An 18,046-nucleotide genomic window follows, 5' to 3' on the forward strand; every position below is an offset into this window, starting at 1 on the left:
ACAAAGTTCTGGCTTAATTTAATTCTAAGAGAGCTGAGATTGTTTTAATTTAATTTTAGAAGACTTAAGATCACTATAATAACCCTGACATCCCTTTACCGAGTAAAATTAATAATCCTACCATCTTTTTATGAAATAAAGAGAGTATCCTATCGATTTTATTATGGCGATCCGTGCTCGTGCAACGCCATACGTTCGACCATTTTGCAACAAAATCGCCGAGTTTCCCCGTCGACGGAGCTATTTGTTTAGGATTTATTAGGGTCGACCGAGGATGTTCCGCGTCGTCGGAACGCGGGGCCGGGTTGTATCTGGTATTCGTTCGATCATCGCGAGCGAGACACACAAATTGCCGTGCAATCGGCGGAACGAATCGCCGTTTAATTAACTCCGACGTAGATTCAGGGGATTCGAGAGTGGCCGGGGGTATCTCGTACAGACCGGCCAAAGAGAAACAACGCCGTCCGCGGGCTCCCCAAGAACAATGCAAAGTGTTCCAATAACGAGCGGCACGATGACCCGAGGAGCGGAACGAATGCAACAAGACGATTCGCCCGCCGCCGACGGTTTATCAGTTCGAGAGGCTCTTGCTCTGCTCGTGAGAGATAGATAGAGAGAGAGAGAGAGAGAGAGAGAGAGAGAGAGAGAGAGAGAGAGAGATAAAGGCGACGCGAGGCGAGAGTGAGAGAGTCTCGAAAAAAAGACGAGAACCTGAACGGCGAAAGAAAGGAGAACTCTGTTGAAGGAAGAACTCGCCGGTGAGCATTCCTGCGCGAACTGAACTCGAGGAGCACACCGGCGCGCCTGATCCGGAACGCGAGCGTTCCCACGCCGCGTGGAGCGGATCCGCCTCGGAACCGTAGCCGCTCCCTTCAATCGCGCTTCCACTTCCGTTCCACGGTCTCACTAAACGCTTCCCGGACCGACACCCGCGCCGAATAGCCCACTTTTCTGACACCGGACCGACAGTCTTCCTCTCGATGATCGCGCACCAAAATGGCGCCGACACAGGGCCGCGATTTTACGGTGGCAAAGTCGTAGGGTAACTGTGTCGAAAATATCTTAACCTCAAAATTAGCAAACTATGTAGAGAATAACAAGTATAGATTTGTTTAGAGGGAAAATTGAAGAACTTTTATAATTGCAACTATTTTTAAAAATAAATATTCATCGGTGAACTTTGAGGTTAAAATATGGATAAGAAATATTGAACTTTAATATAGTTATTCTCTCTATCTTCTCTTTATCGCATGATAACTGTGTCGAAAATATTTTAACCTCAAAACTGGCAAACTATATAGAGAATAACAAGTATAGATTTATTTCGGGAGAGAATTTTTATAAATCCAACTATTTTTAAAATAAATATTCACCGGTGAAGTTTGAGTTTAAAATATGAATAAGAAATATTGAACTTAACTCTAATATATTTATTTTCTCTATCCTATAGATATTAAAAATTATCCAATATATAATAGATAAAATAAACAATCTATCTTGAAAAAAAATTTCGAAGATTCCTGTTGCATAAATTGAAGAGGCGAGAATTCTGATCGGGGGATGAAACACGCGAGACTCCGCCCTTAGATAAGAATTTCGGTCGAACGCGCGTCTTCGTCGTTCTCAAAGCGCGACGGTTTATCTGCGCGAGCCGAGAAAATTAATGACCGTGCGCCTGCAAATGATGCGACGCAGTCGGAAAGTTTCAAAGTCGGGGTAGAGAGGAGCGCGGCGATTTTTCAAGCCTCCCCCGCCGAACACACTGTATAAAATAAGCGCCCTTAGAAAACTGGGTTGGCCCGGGGAAAACTCTGTGCCAGTATTTTTTTAAAGCAGGTTCAACTCCGCATTACTCGGGTCAAGAATATTTACGTTATTACTTTAGATTGCACTCAACCCGTTTGCGAATTTTCTTCGAAGTTTAGCGGCGACCGCGGATGAGGAGGTGGAGGAGGAGGGGTGGGACGAAAGCGACACGACTTCCGGCGGGGGTTTCTTAATTAAGAGAACCGTCAGAGCGCGCGGCTCGCGGTCGTTTGCGGTGATATGTCGCGCACCATTTTGTCTGGGATAATGATCGAGTGGGGGTAGTTACTGTTGTGGATAAATAAATGAAGAATGTTGGTTGATAAATGGTACAATTCGGAGGAATTGATGATTTCGCGAAGATTGATTTAGGTGAAGCGAAATGTATTTATTAAAGATTTCTTTGGCACAAGGAGAAGATAACTTTTTTGGTAATAAAATTAGAGTTTATTCCTTTTATTTAATAATGCTATTTAATAATTTTATCTAATACTGTTGTCTAATATTTTTATTTAATACTGTTACTTAATATCTTTATTTAATGCCTGTATTTAAAACTCTCGGTAAATACTCTTATTAATAAAGATATTAAATTAGTTTATTAATAAAGATAATAAATCAAATCTTTACTAACTGTATCTAAATCAATCTTTATAAAACTACCAACCTGTCCAATTTAACGATTATTTACTATCCTTACACATTTATTTATTTGTCTCATTTTAAACTATCCTTGAAAACGTACTCAACGAAGGCGTGCTATATTTTATTTACAATCCAGTAAAATAAACGGTAAAAAGATCGAAGAATTTCTGGAACGAGAAACACTGCTGAAACGAAGTCTGCTCATCGCGGAAGCGTTTTAATTGGTCGAGACATCGCGAACACGACTCGCTGTTTATTTAACGCCTCGCCCTCCGACAATATTAATCCGCGAGCAGATAGGCGATATTCTACCGTCGCCTGAATATTCATACCTACGCCGATGAAGTGCATCCATTAGAAAGCCTTCCGCGTCCCACTTTCCCCCACTGCGGACAAAATCAACAAACAAAACGGGCCGCGACCACAATAGAAATAATCAGAGTGTAATAGTTCCCGTTCGATATCTCAATTAAGCGTGCGCGCGCGCGCGCGCGTGCACCGGAGCAGCGAGCGCGCGAGCGTGTTTGTTTCGTTAACACGTGCCGCCAGGTGTACCGCGGTCCAAATTACACGTTCCACGTCATAAACCCCGTTTTGAATTGCTGTGCACAGTGGTCGGCGCGCACTCGGGAGGAGAGCATCGCGGAGATAGAGAAAGCTGCTCGATGAGATCTGACGAGAGCAGACCGCGTTTGTTCCACATGAAATATTCAACGAAAGAGAGAGAGAGATGAAGAAAAGAGTCAACGCGTTTGCGTAATCATCGTCGAATTATACTTAAACGTAATTAGGATTTACTTTCGCGGAAATCCGCGGCGTAACACCTTGAATTGTGTTTCTTTGATGGGATTACGGGTGGAATGTTGAAGATTTTATGCGTTTGCGAGAGAAATCGGTGGATTCGCGCGAGTCGGTCTTTGTATTTAAATAATTCGGAGGCATTGTTATGGTTTTGGGAAAGCGTTGAAATTAGTAATAAGGAAAACGAACGTTCCGTAATATAATAAAATATAATACTATAATAAATTTAAATTTATATAGAAATAAAAAGGGATGGATGATTTTCGTTTCGTGTCACTGAAGATGTTAATTTTTGTTAACTTTTATAAGAAACTGTATATTTCTTTGTACATGAGATCGTTAAATAAAGTACGCAGAATATTCCTGGACAGGTTACAACAGTTATTTGTTTATAATAAATATTCCATAAACAAAACTAGAGAAAATGTGAAGCTGGACGATTTTCAGCGCGAAATGTGCTATATGATGAACCTTGCAACGAGTGCAGACAGCATTTATTATACCTAAAAATCCATGATCTATTAATTACTTCGATGTAACTTTCATTTCAGTTAATGATGCATTTTTATCGACAAAATTCCTTTATCCAACCCTTACACCGTAACAAAAATGTTTGCAAGTGTACGATACACTTAGCATTGCTAAATAAATTGTTTCAGCAAAAAATAAGATCTTTAGCATAGTTCCTCTCGATTAACAACGATTAACATTCGACCACCGACGCAAGCACCACGATCCCCCGACAACGAAAAATAACGAAAGCTTTCCCGAACGCCTCCGATTCCGCTTCCCGACCCGTAACCGGTTCGCGAAACAACCGAACTTCACCGAGGTCGCCTTAATTAAAAACTTCGGCCGGCGAATAAATTGATCGAGAATTTAATCCACGGGCATCGAAGAGCATCGCGAGCCGGTTTCCGTTCCGTCGAGCCGAACCCCACTCGTCGCTCCCGATAATCCAGAAACTCTCGCGATCGCCAGCCATCGATTCCGCGACGCGTCCGACGTTTTTGTAACCGGTCGCCCCGCGCACCCCTTTCCTTTTATATTCTTCCATTAAAGTCACGAAGTTGCTCGGGCCCCTTCTCTGTTCGCGCGCAACGAACGCATCCAGCCAAGACGCGGTTCCGACGCGAAACTTTTCCGGGGGGTCTGCACGCCACGGGTCCGCCGCTAATTAGCTACTCGAATCGCCCGGTGAAATGAAGCGAACGCAATTTACGGACGCACTTTCCCGTAATCCGCGGACAAAGAAGCACTACCGCGGTAAATATAAAGCGAAGAGCCGAGGGGGGGGTGAACGACGAGAGCAGAGGCGAAAGAAGGGTGGAAGAAGAAGAGGACGGCTCGGGGGAACCAATCGTAATACGTTTATCAGCGGAGTCACATTTACGATGCCCGGGAGCCCCGGAACTCGGTCGACGACGAACAAAACAACGAGCTACGATCCCCGACACCCGCTTCTCGCCCCGCGTTTTCGAATTTCTTTCCGCACGCGACCGCTGCACTTTCATCTCGTCCAATTTCTATTCTCTCACCTCGCTGTCTGTCTAACTGCTTCTACGTTTCTTTCTCTGTCTTTTCGTTGTTAGTCTGACTCTTTCTCTCTATTCTTCTCTGTCTGCCTCTATTTTTGTGTCCGTCGCTCTTTCTCTTTATCTCTGTCTATCTCTATCTATATTTCTATTTTTCTATCTATTTATTCATAATTTTCTGTTTATTCATCTATCTCTGTGTCTACCTATTAATTTATTTATCTATCTATCTATCTATCTGTCTGTCTACTTGTCTATCTATCTATCTATCTATTTATCTTCAATTTTTTAAATTTCAATCAACTATCTATATATCTATTTATTTATAATTTTCTGAATTTCTCTCTCTTTCTTTCTTTATTTCTCTATTTAACTATCTGTTTATTCACCTATCTCTCTGCCTACCTAATAATTTATCTATCTATCGATCTATCTATTTATCTATCTATTTATCTGCATCTCTATTTCTATCTCCATCTATCTCCATCTCTATTCCTAACTTTATCTCTCTCTCTCTCTATCTCTATCTATCTCCATCTCTCTCTTCTCTCATTCTGCGCTTTCCCTGTTCCCGTCACATTCCATCCGCTTCTTCTCGCTTCGCTTCGCCACACCGATCGATGCGCGCGCACCACCGCTCTTTTTCTTCCGGTTCTCTTCTTCCCCGTATCATGCCCTCTTCCATTTCATCTTCCCTTCTGCTGCGGTCGTTTCGCCGGTGATCTTTTTTCGGTCGCGTGTCGCAGCGCGCCGTGATCAATAATTATTGTTTCCGGGTCACCGCGCCCGGGGATCACGCTCGAAATATGTACGATCGTAATGTAGCATGATATACGAAATATGGTACGATATCGTGTGGCGGATGGTGTTAGGGGCGGTTTTTGATCGTCCGGTTTTGCTGCGGGGTTGAGGTGGAATTGTTGGTGGAATAATGGTTTTGGTGAGTTTGTAGGTGGAATCAGGGTAGGTGCTTGTGTTTAGGAATTTTTATGTTGGAAACTTTTTGAGTTATCCTGGTGCAACCTTTTTGGTTTGACTTGGGAAGGGTTGGATTGTAAATGGAATTTTTTTTAATTCGGTAGGGGAGGTTAGGGGGTTGATTGGAATTTTTTATTTTGACGGGGAAGGTTTGGTCTTTGGAAGTTTTTATTTCGGTCGAGGATGTTTAGTTCGTCGTCAGAATTTTTTATTAATTTTAAGAAGATTCGAGTGTTATCGCCAGAATTTTTTATCTTAGTCTAGAAGATTCGGGTTATTGTCAGAATTTTTTATCTTAATCTCGAAGATTCGGTTGTTTACTAGGAATTTTTATTTGAATCAGAAATGTTTCGCCAGATGTCAGAATTTTTTTTATTACCATCAGAATTGTTTGATCTGTTATCAGACTCTTTTATTACCCCCGGAAAGATTTGATTTATTGTCAGTATTTTTTATTGCTATCAGAAATGTTTACTCCGCTATAAGGATTTTTTATTGCAACCAGAAATGTCTACTCTGCTATAAAGATTTTTTATTTCAATCAGAAATGTTTGCTATGCTATCAGAATTTTTTATTTGAAATAAATTTCGTCTGTTCTCAGTATTTATTACTCCAATCAGAAATGTTTGCTCCGCAATCAGTACTTTTCAATTAAATAAAAAACACACCCCCTTATAAAAAAATTGTCACGATATCAATTCTCATAATTCAAGAATCTAAAAATTTACAAAAAATCTGGCACCGAACAAATTATAAATTTTCCATCTCGTAAGAGTTCTACCATGTTCCCGCGCGTTTCCCATCAAACCAACGAGCCTTTTCCATTACATTTGCCCGAGGAGTACGGAAAATTGGGTAGTTAATGGGTTAACCCCTTAATTATCCGAACCTCCCTAATCGCCGCCTCGGTCCCGTTCACCCGATACACTTGTAACCCATTCGAACGACCACGATACAATTCCGATATAGACCGGAGTTAGGCGACACCGCACAGGCTGCAGAGAGGACCGACGCAGAGACTAAAACCCCATATACTTCGCTGCGGATGTACACATCGGCGTAGACCCATACAATCAATTACTATCGCATCCGGACAAATTGCAATATACAGCTGTACTTCCAGACTGCTACCGATGCAATTTTAATCGTCCACCGATTGCTGTGCTTTATGCGAAATCTGTTCTCTATCGAAGCATTTTTATACGTTTCGTACTACGATTGAAAAATTGATAGTCGACTACTGTTAGGCGAAATCCGTCGTTCTCGAATTCACTGGAAAGGAAAATTTCGAGATTTCCGATCTCTGTTTGTATACTACTATCGACAGATAACGCAATCTTTGGTAGCGTTAGATAAAGTTTCGCGACGTCGCGCGCTGTAGATATTCGAGCGTAAAAATTGACGTGACTCGAGGTATTACTTTCGCATTAAAATTATTTAGATAATATAGACAGATTTTCGATATATAGGATTTATAGTATATTAGGTTGTCAAGTATGAAATGGAGCAAAGATCATGTTATTCAGAAAATACAGAAAATCAACTGCAGAAAAAATACAGAAAATTGACTATAGAAAATCAAATACAGAAAATTGACTATAGAAAATCAGATACAGAAAATCGACTATAGAAAATCAAATACAGAAAATTGACTATAGAAAATCAGATACAGAAAATCGACTATAGAAAATCAAATACAGAAAATCGGCTATAGAAAATGGACTGCATAAATCCTGTAAAGAAAATCAAAAATGCAAAACCGAACAAAATAACCTATACACAAAATAACCTATACACAAAATAAATTACACAGAACCAATTACTCAGCGTACACTATACCAACGCCATTACCTAACCTCGTCGTTTGAAATAAGAAGGCACCAGCTTCGAAGCGACCAGCAATAATTTTCGGAGAGCGACCGGTGAAAATTGGAGCTTCCGCGAGCATGTACCACGGTCGTCGGTTCGCGGCCAAAGAAATTCGTTGGAACAGGATGAAGCCGCGACTGCTCGGCTGTGCCCGACCTGGCAAAATAACCCGTAGATTGCCAGCGGGCGTGTGTGTCGCGTGAGGTGCGAAAAGCCAAGGAATCGGGCGCGCGAGCGAATTTCAAATTCATGAGAAAAACCGCGTTCGCGTTCGCGCGCGTCCGTCCCGGGGACGGATATCGTTGCAGCCGAGGGAATATTAAATAAAAAATGTCGAGCCGTCGCTATTAACTCGCTTCCGTTCGTGCATCCACTTGTGTGCCGCCGCCGCCCCCCTCCCCCCTCCCCCCACCCCCCATTGAAATGACTAACGTGCCGGCGAGAGGATCGAGTAGGTTACGGGTGCACGCTACGCGGTCCGCTGCGAAATTCTCGCCGAACGGATCGGGGGGGCCCCTGTCGGCTCGGCAAGGGGGCACTGGTGATGATCAGGGGACGGAGAGGAGAGAGAGAGAAAATGCGACGATGCGAGAGAAAAAATTGCGAGAGTGCGAGAGAAAAAATTGAGAGAGTGCGAGAGAAAAAATTGGGAGAGTGAGAGAAAAGCTCGAGAGAGTGAGAGAAAGGCTCGAGAGAGTGAGAGAAAAATCGAGAGAGAGAGAGATAGAAGGTCAGAGAAGAGGGAAGAGAGAGAAAAGTCGAAAGAGAGAAAATTATAGAGAAGAAATGGAAGAAAGAAAGAGCGAGAAAAGAAATTGGAAAAATGAATGAGAGAGGAATAGAAAATCGAGCGAAAGAAATATAAATACAGAAAGAAAGAAAAGGCGATAGAGAGACAGGGAGGGGGAGGGGAGAGAAGAAAGTACGAAGAAGGAAAAGCAAAAGAGAAATGGTCAAAAAATCGAGCGAAAAAGAAATAAAAACAGAGAGTCCGTAAAAGATAGAAGAAAGCGGGACAGAGAAAAAACGAAAGAGAGGAAAGGCAACACACAGAGAGAGAGGGAGAGAGAGATAAAGAAAGAAAAAGTCGTCAGAGAGGAAAAGGAAAGCAAACGAAAAGGAACAAAAACAGAAAGAACGGAAAAATCAAAAGTAAAGAAATACAGATAGCGAAGAGAAAAAATCAGGAGAGAGAGAGAGAGGGGGGGAAGAAAAAGGAAGGAGAAGGGAAAAGGAAAGAGACAGGGGACCGGGATCCACGGCGCGGAGATACAACAACGACAACGCCGGGACAACCGTGGGGGAGAAAGAATTGCACCGGTGAATGCACTCACGGTGCAATTCATACAAACGCAACGAACCGGTCGACCCCTGTTGACACAATATCATATCGGGCTCCTCTCTGTGGAACGTCGAGCAAGCAGAAAGTAGAAAAGTGTATTTCTGAATGTTGGATTCAGCGCTGCTGGAAAAAAAAGAAGAACGGCGCTTCATTTCGAAATGTCGATCGTTCGCAGAAGTTCGATTCTGTTTCAGACATTTTTTTGTTTTTTTCGGCGCAGCTTTCGAAATTTTTTTTCGGCCATCGTCGTTATCGCTCTAATCGCGCGGCTCGTTAGCATAATCGTTCGGTGGTTTACCGGGCGACGGTACACGCGAGTTCACGGAATACATTACAGTTGGTTGACCGAGATTAATATTAATATCAATCGGGGTGGTTTATAATCACTTACGTGCTTTCTCGGGGCTCATACATTATTGAGAGAACCATATTTTCAGCGATTTTTGAACGCTGCTGGAATATTCTTCTCTTGCTTCGAGGTTCTTTAATATATTGTTATGGTTATGGGGAAGGTATAGGGTGTGTATAAAGATGTATAAATTCATGGATAGGAGGGGGCTATTGGCCCCTTGGCTGAACTTATTGACTCGAGAGAGCTTTAGTACGATATTATAGTTTAACATAATAACAAAAGAAAGAATAGTTATGGCACTGAATAATTTTCTATTGTTTTTCTTTTTCTTCCTCTTATTTTCTGGCGACTGATCAAATGCCTAATAATACTTTTAATTTATTATATCCACTATATACTATGTTTATTATATCTACTATATACTATGTATATTATATCTACCTATACACCTTCACATACATCTCACGCCTTTCTATACGTAACCTGACATAACCTGACATATACATGCATTTACAAGCGCACATTTGTATGCAAATACTCCATTACCACGCTAAAAATTGCAACACGACTTCTGCCAATTTAGCCCGCTCTAATTTCCTAATTTAACTTAACCGCCGCCAAGATTTGCATAGTCTGCGAATCTGCCGATGCGGCGATAAGGGTACCGAGTGCTCGCCGTCGCCAGGATAAATGCACTCGGTCTCTATGACACGGAAAAGAGAGGAAAAAAAGAGAGCGGCGAGATCGGTTCGTCCAGAAGAGCCCCGACATTTCAATCTTAATGCATCGCTCCGCGAAGACAAACTGCATCTGATTGCCGGTTTATCTGTCCCGGGTTAATTCGCTGTTACGCTATCGAGGATTCGAATAAGTTAACGTTTCAATAATAAATGGGCCGACCAGCGCAATCGCGGAGTGCAATCTCTTGTAATCATTTCGCCTGGGAGCCGACAGAAATGCGCAGACTTCGAGATCTCAGAGTTGGATAGAGATAGATGGAGAGAGAGAAAAAGAGAGAGAAGAGAGAGAGAGAGAGAGAGAGAGAGGAGAGTGGGATAGAGAAAGTGAGAGCAGACAGATGACTAAAATATCTCTCTCTCTCTCTCTCTCTCTCTCTGACTCTCTATCGCTCTCCCTAGCTCTCTGTTTCTCTTTTTCTTGGCGAACGTAACGCAGAGACGATAACGACGAACAAACGCTGCAACCGAGCGCACCGGTACTTTCAATCGCGCGGTGCAATCTGAGATGGCAATTTCGGCCAGCGGGAAAACTGCATTGGCCCCGCAGCGCGATGCGCGTTTCTCTGTCCCGAAACAATCCGCAGCTAATCGCGAGGAATCGTGCCACACAGCCGCAGGAATGCAATCCTCGACCGAACAGAAGCGACTCCGCGGAGAATCCGATTCTCGACCCTTTTCACCGATAATATCTGCTTGTCCGGAATTTAATTACTGCTTTTCGCGCGCGGCCTTCAGAGCAAGATTAAAAACCGAGATCTCGGGGCCGAAAATTTTCTTGAACATCCGGGACGAGGCTCGAACGACCTGCGATATTCCGCAGAAATAGCTGGCTAAGTGTTACACGTTATGTTACAGTGCTGGACGAATTAATAAATTATTTATTAAAATGTGAGAGGAATTTGTGTGGTTTGAGGAGATTGACGGGAGTCGTGTGTCTTTATGGTTGATACTATCATACGATAATATTGATGATATTAATGATATAATTATATAATAATATACAGAATATATATTTTATATATTCAATAAACAGATAAATAAAATTCCCTAATAAAAATGCACTTCATCGACTAAAAGTAAAAATTCCTTTTCAGCAATAATTTAACGCAGCTACGTAATTTTTAAAATTTATAAACATTGCAAAGTACAGTTGCATTTCCAGGTAGAATAATTCCCGCAACCGGCAACAGCGTATCTTTTGACAGTGAATAGATCGTGGGCATCGGTGCACACCAGTGTTCGTGCAGGATGAAAGGGTTGCGGGAAGGAGGAAACTCGAAAAATCGACCGGTTTTCCTCTCGAGGAATATACGAATCTTTTTTTCTGTGCTGGGGCCAGCGTCGTTTCCGGCGGGGAATTTTTCAATCGGGACAAGAATAGGGACGAGGAAGAGTGCAGTTGTTATTGTGCGGGGAAAGCTGACCGATTCCATTGCATTGTGCACGGGCTTCGCTCGGTGAGCTAACAGGGCGGCCGGTCGTTCCTTTTTCCCCCCTCTCTCTCTCTTCTCTCTCTCTCTCTCTCTCTCTCTCTGTCATCTCGCGGAGCTCCAGCCGTTTTCCAAGAAGAAGATTTCTACCTTGAAGTGGACCGTGAATAATAGCGTTCCGGCGAGAAGCATGCTTCACGGGCGCAGCGTGAAAATGCATCGAGGCGAAACCGAACTCTCCCGATGAGATCGCGGCTCCCGATATTATGCGGTGCCCGATGATGAAAACGAATCCCCGGCGACGGGACTTTCGCACGCGGCATTTGCTAGCACTTTGTCCACTAAAAAATACTATCGATTTTTTTACGTTTTAGAATTTTCTGATAAAAATTTATTTTTCAGATCAGACATGTATTAAGTGATGCATTGATGCACTCGCGTGGTGCATACACGAAATTTATATTTTATATCGGTCTAATTTTGTATGTTCGATTATTTATTTTTTATTTTTTTTTATTTTATAGTAGGAGTCTATAGGCTGTCCAATGAATAAATGAATACGTGAGTAAATAAATAAGTAAATAAATAAGCAGATAAGTAAATAAATAAACAAGCAGATAAGTAAGTAAATAAATAAATAAATAAGCAGATAAATAAGTAAATAAATCAGTAAATATCGCAACTCGAGAGATGCTCGACAAGTATTCGATCATTTTGTAAGGCACTTACATTTTCCGCACTCGAATCGATTGCACTCAAAGTGAAATAGATAACGAGCCACTTTGCTTTGTCTCCGACTCGTCTTCTTCTGAAAACAGTAGGTAACTAACCAAATATTTTGCAGCCAGGTATTTGAACAATGCGTGTCGCGCAGGTTAAGAACAGCCTCGCGTTATCGTTCAGATAAGGAATTATACTGCTCGTAACCATGACTAAAGAATTATGAAAACATTTGAATAGGTTGCAATGGTGCATTAGTCAACGACTTTAATGGAACTGAAAGTCATTAATTTTAATGGAACGTAAAGTCGATGACTTTGATATAATATAAGGCCATTGATTTTAATAGAATATTAAGCTATTGATTTTAATAAAATATTAAGCTATTGATTTTAATAGAATATTAAGCTATTGATTTTAATAGAAAATTAAACTATTGATTTTAATAAAATATGAAGCCATTGGGCTTTAATTACAATATGAAGTCGTTGATTTTAAAATAATATAAAATAAATGGTAAAATGCCAAATTAATTCTCGATGTTGTTCCTCTCGCGTGAAACAATGTTTCGCGGACAAACAGGGCACGCCGCGACATCGCTGACTAATTCGGAGCATCGATGTCCGCGAATCCTTTCGCAACACGACTAGTTTTCCCTTTGTCGACGAATTTACGCGCGGCGTCGCGCGCGCGCGGAAGTCGTTCAAGGTGATTTGTAACTGGGGTCCGATTGCAAAATTTATCGCATCCAAAACGGTAAACACACCGCGCGCGGCGAATGTTTGCGGACCAATTGCAATTTGTAGCGGCGGAGAGCGCAAAAACAGGAATTGAGCAATCGTTTGAATCAACGAGTCAGCGGGAGTCCGGGTTGCGCTCGCGCGCGCGCGCGCGCGCGTCCGGACGCAACCTGTATTAATATGTTTTGTCGTAAGGTACACACGCGTCGCCAGCCGGCCAGAAATAAATCCAATTCGCGTTCGTCCCCGATGTATGGGCACCGTTGGACAAGTTTACATTCCGCTAATATTTGCCCCGGGCAAATACTGGAATAAACAAGGCGTTTCTCGACGCGATGAGGAAGGATCGGAAACGTCTTCCCTGCTGCGGGCATCCTGGACAATCTGTTACCGTTCCGGTTTTCACTGCACTCCGTTTCTGCCGATCAATCACGGGTTTCACAGTTTTCCTTCCACGTCGAGACCGATTTTCTAATTTTTATTTTGCTCGCCAGATATTTTATTTAGTTTTATTTCAAGTTATTTTATTTGATATTGTACACGAGCTATTTTATTTAATTTGATTTGGTAGCTATTTTATTTAATTTGATTTGAACGCTATTTAATTTGATTTTATTCAGAAGCTATTTAATTTGATTTTATTCAGAAGTTATATAATTTGATTTTATTCAGAAGTTATTTAATTTGATTTTATTCAGAAGCTATTTAATTTGATTTTATACGTAAGCTATTTTATTTGATATTACATGCAAGCTATTTTATTTAATTTCATTCGGAAGCTATTTTATTTCATTTCCTTCACAGATTTTAATTTTAATTTTATTCAGAGACTATTTCATTGAATTTCTTCCACAAATTATTTTACTTAATTCTATTGATAGATTTTAATTTTAATTTGACTCAAAAACTATCTTATATAATTTTACCAATACACCTTAATATTTTAACCTTAAATTCTAGTTTCTAAATCTTTTCTGTTCTAGTGATCTTATTAACACAGTAGCTTTTAAAATAAATTCTGGAAACCCACTGGCCACTTAGTAAGGTTTCGTTTATGAGATTCAAATCGAGGCTGAACATTTTCACACCTAACTTCTAATTGCTTGCGCTATTTTGTCGAAAACGGTAATTTGATCTTTCCTATAGATAACCTAAGATTCGATAAAGCAGAGTTTATTCTAACAATTTTTCTTCCAAAATCTCGCCGAAGTTAATTCTTTAGTCATACGTCACCAATTATGAATTTATTACACAAGACTAAAATTTTCTAAAAATAAAATAGAAAAGTTCGACTCAGTTTTATTTAATTTTTAATCGTTTTCCTAGGTGCGAAGAAGTGGTTAAAAAATTTATAATAAATTATCTAGATGCTCCTCCGTCTTTAAACTTTCTCAGAGACATCTGACATCCAACTCTGTATATTTTACAACAAAAATACTTCTCCTACGTTTTATATTAAATATTTTAGATTAAAATTATTGTATAATATATTAATGAATTTAGCAGATCTTAGAATAATTATAGAACAATTTATCAAGAGAAACTGCACCCAATGTGATCGACAAAGCACTAAAAAAATTGACCTGAAAAATAGATCGACGCAGCCAAGTGGTTAAACAAATTACAGAAATTCTATTGAAAACTGTTACCAAGAAAATTGAACAGCTTTGGCAAACTTCTCTGTTCGATTAGATTAGATAAACTAGTACAGAAATATGAAAGACTGAGATTAAAGGATTCGAATGAAATTATTTCAGTTTTGGAATAAAAATTATTGTTTTCTGAAATCTCGACTAGCGGACTGCATTTTAGAATTTAGCAGACCGTTTCACGGGCACCAGACGTTCTAGAATGATTGCGCGGCCGCGCTGATGATTCTCATTCAGGGTATTGAATCCGAAACGGGTTTAAGATACGCGAATACAGGAACGCCCACGTTTGCACTTCGGGAACATCGATACAACGCGCGCCGGTTTCTCGGTAAAATAAGGAAACGCCGTGGCGGCGTGTGGTTTATTTGCAAAAGCCGAGGATCGAAAGCGTTGTCGAAAGGAGAGGAGAAACTGCTGTCGAATTATTATAACAACGTTCGACGTGTCCGATGCTTATATTTAATCCTTTATTTTATGTCGATTAAATTCAGAGCACTTTAATATTTTATCAGACGTATTCGTAGAGACGTTGGCAATTAATTAAAGTTAATTGGAAAATGGAAATACTGTTAGCCGGGAGAATTATTTTAAGAAACGTTCGATTAATATAGTTAAATTAATTCGATAACGTAAGAATGCTTTTAAGGTTCGACGAGTTTAACGCTAAATTTATCGAGCTCTAAAAACAACAAAAATTGTAAAAGAATTACAAGATGAAGCTTATACGAATTTTCCACGATTTTTATAAAAGCTTTGATAAAGAAATATATTGGAGATTTTTTAATGTCAGCTACTTTATGGTACCCATAATTATAAAATATAAAATCGGTGTTTTGACCAGCGTTGGTAGATTTAGCGTTAAATAAATCCAGTCTTCACGTAGTTAAAAAAAAATGCAATAACCGCGTTTAGGTCTCGGTAGTTTTGAGGTTAACCCTTTGTATCGACCACAAAACGAAGACATTTCTTGCGACCTACTTCCATTAGGTATAATAACATTTGCAACAATTTATCGTCGTTTCGCAGATATTTTATCGCGTCGTTTCGTTGTTTGTTGTTCCCGTATAAAAATCGCCAAGCTTCGACCCGGGAATGGTATCGCAAAAAAGCCGAGGTGTTTTTTAACACGGGTAGGGGCAGGCACGTGCGCGGCGAGAGAGCGTGGAAACGGCTCAAAGAAAAATCAACCCTTCGGGAACCGGTTCAAACCGCGCCGCTTTTTCCTTTTTATTCGCGGCCGCCGGATATTTTATTTCCCGCGGGTCGTCGCTCGAAAAAATAGCGGCCGGCCGTCGCTCGGAAAAACACGGTTCCGTGGGGCAAACGTTCGACCGGCACGGAGAGGAGAGCCTGCGCCCGGACAAAGAAACTTTCCTGATCGAAATCGACCGCGACCGGTTTTTCGAAAAGTCCCCCCTCGATACAGCGGACCGAGCGTAACAATGTTATATCGATAAGTTAGAAACAATTCAGCAGAAATCCTCAAGATTCGCTTCGTTTCAAATTCGAACACCCGGTACCTTATTATTCACACCGTTACGAACTGATCCTTAATACCATGAAGTACACTCAAAACAAAGGAGAACTTTGGCAGACATTCTTTTAATTTTTAAAATAAATAGCAAATAAACTTTATACAGAAATCGTATTCTTTGGCGATATTCATTGAGCCAATTTACAAGTGCAGAAACTGTTTAAATTGCAATTCGCTCTTTAAATTACAAATTGCGCTTAAAATTGCAATTTTTAATTTTCTAAAAAAAAAATTGAACTTTTAATTATGATATTAGTAAAAAATGGAATTATTGTTAGCCCGTTAGTAAAGAATAATAATAATAACGAGCGATCGCGGCCGAAAATATCGAAACGAATCGCTCGTTCGCGCGAGTATCGGTCGAAAGAGAGAAAAAGGGAGAAAAGAGAGAGAGAGAAAGAGAGTGAAAAAGAGCGAAAGAGAGAAAAAGAACGGCCCTCGGAAAACAGCTGAAAACGGAGCTTCCGACTCGAGGCAAACATGGCCACAGCGGAATAGCACGCGAGCGTCGCCGCGACAGACAACCGCGTCGGAAAAAGGTCTCGTTTACACGGCGAGGCTCGTACAAACGAGGTGGTACCCCGACCGCAGAAGGTATCCCCCGTGCCAAAAAGTCGCTTGAAACCGGACTGATTATCCTTGAGGGTCGATTTAAAAGAAACCTAACGCCGCTGCGCAAGAAACGCGGCGGGGTACGAGCGATCGGGAGGCTTCTCGTCGCCGGCTCGTCTGTACGCCTTGTCAAAATCGTGTTCGATCCCGCGGCAAAAAGCGGCGCGCGCGCGAGATCGCGAGCGGCCGTGCAAGAAACCGCACAGAAAAAGGCCGATGCACGCGTGAAAACGACACTGCACCTGCGAAGCCTTCCCGCTCGTCCACCGTTCCTTAATCACCGTTCCTCGATAAAGAACGTGTTGCCGTCGAGACACCAAGAAATCCATTAAGAGACGGACTCGGTGACACGAGAACACATCGGTCCCTGAATTAATCTCCGGTGTTCGAGAAGAATGCCGTTGGAAAGCGGTCACGGAAAGCAACGTTCCCGGGGGCCTTGGGCCCTTTAAACCTGGACGAGTCCCCGAATCTTCACCTTTCGAAGAAGTTCCCGGTGTTTCTTTTTTCTTTTTTTTTCGTTTAGAAAGGAAAGATACGGTACCAGTCATTGGGGCATTCCGGGCGACGGTGGGCCTTGTTTCGATGATCATTTAGACAGAAACTGATCCGAGGAACGACACTGACACACACACACACACAGAGAGAGGGAGAGAGTGATACACGCCGAGAGAAGCACACTGAACACCGGTCGCCGGAGAACTGAGGACAGGAGGAGGAGAGGCCGGAGCGACGCTCTCGCCGGCGGACCTGTTCGGGCCCTGCACCGGGCCCGGTTCGCTGCGGCGGTGGTGGTGGTGGGGGGCAGTCCCCTCGGCACCGAGAGCCCTCGACGCGCACGGCCGGATCGGGTTCCAGGGTTACCACTGACCCGACGTCAGCGGCTGAGCAACGACTCCGCTCCGCAGAGTCATTATCGTGCCGGCTATTATCGTCCGACCGCGTTTTCGGACCGCTCTCGCGTCCACCGAGGAGGAAACAATCGGCCACCGGGACGAGATCGTTCCTACGGATCCCTTCCCCATTGTCGCGACGGATCGCTAGGTAGCAATTCATGCTAACGAACCGCTCCTCTTGCCGCCCGCGTAATGCCACGAGTTTTCGATTCGATCGGCCACCTTCAATTATTCCCGCTCCTGTGATCCCGCTGTTACATCTCTCCGAATTCCACGATTTTTCCTTTTTACGAGAATACGCTATTCTTATCTTTACAGGTAATTTTGATATCGCTTCGTTTGAACGATTTTTCTGTAAATTTATCGAGTCGATTTTTATGGCCATTTATTCGG

General features: G+C 41.9%; 1 long non-coding RNA gene across 1 annotated transcript in view; it reads right to left on the reverse strand.

Annotated features, from left to right (window-relative positions):
* The window catches only part of LOC144468538 (uncharacterized), a 48,294-nt gene extending 30,848 nt beyond the window's left edge, over positions 1-17,446 (reverse strand). Inside the window, exon 1 of the long non-coding RNA XR_013493827.1 lies at positions 17,302-17,446. This is a non-coding gene — a long non-coding RNA (uncharacterized LOC144468538). The remainder of the gene's footprint in view (positions 1-17,301) is intronic.
* Between the last annotated feature and the right edge of the window lie 600 nt (positions 17,447-18,046).

The sequence above is a fragment of the Augochlora pura genome, chromosome 4 (genome assembly GCF_028453695.1).
Source record: "Augochlora pura isolate Apur16 chromosome 4, APUR_v2.2.1, whole genome shotgun sequence".
Taxonomy (NCBI): domain Eukaryota; kingdom Metazoa; phylum Arthropoda; class Insecta; order Hymenoptera; family Halictidae; genus Augochlora; species Augochlora pura.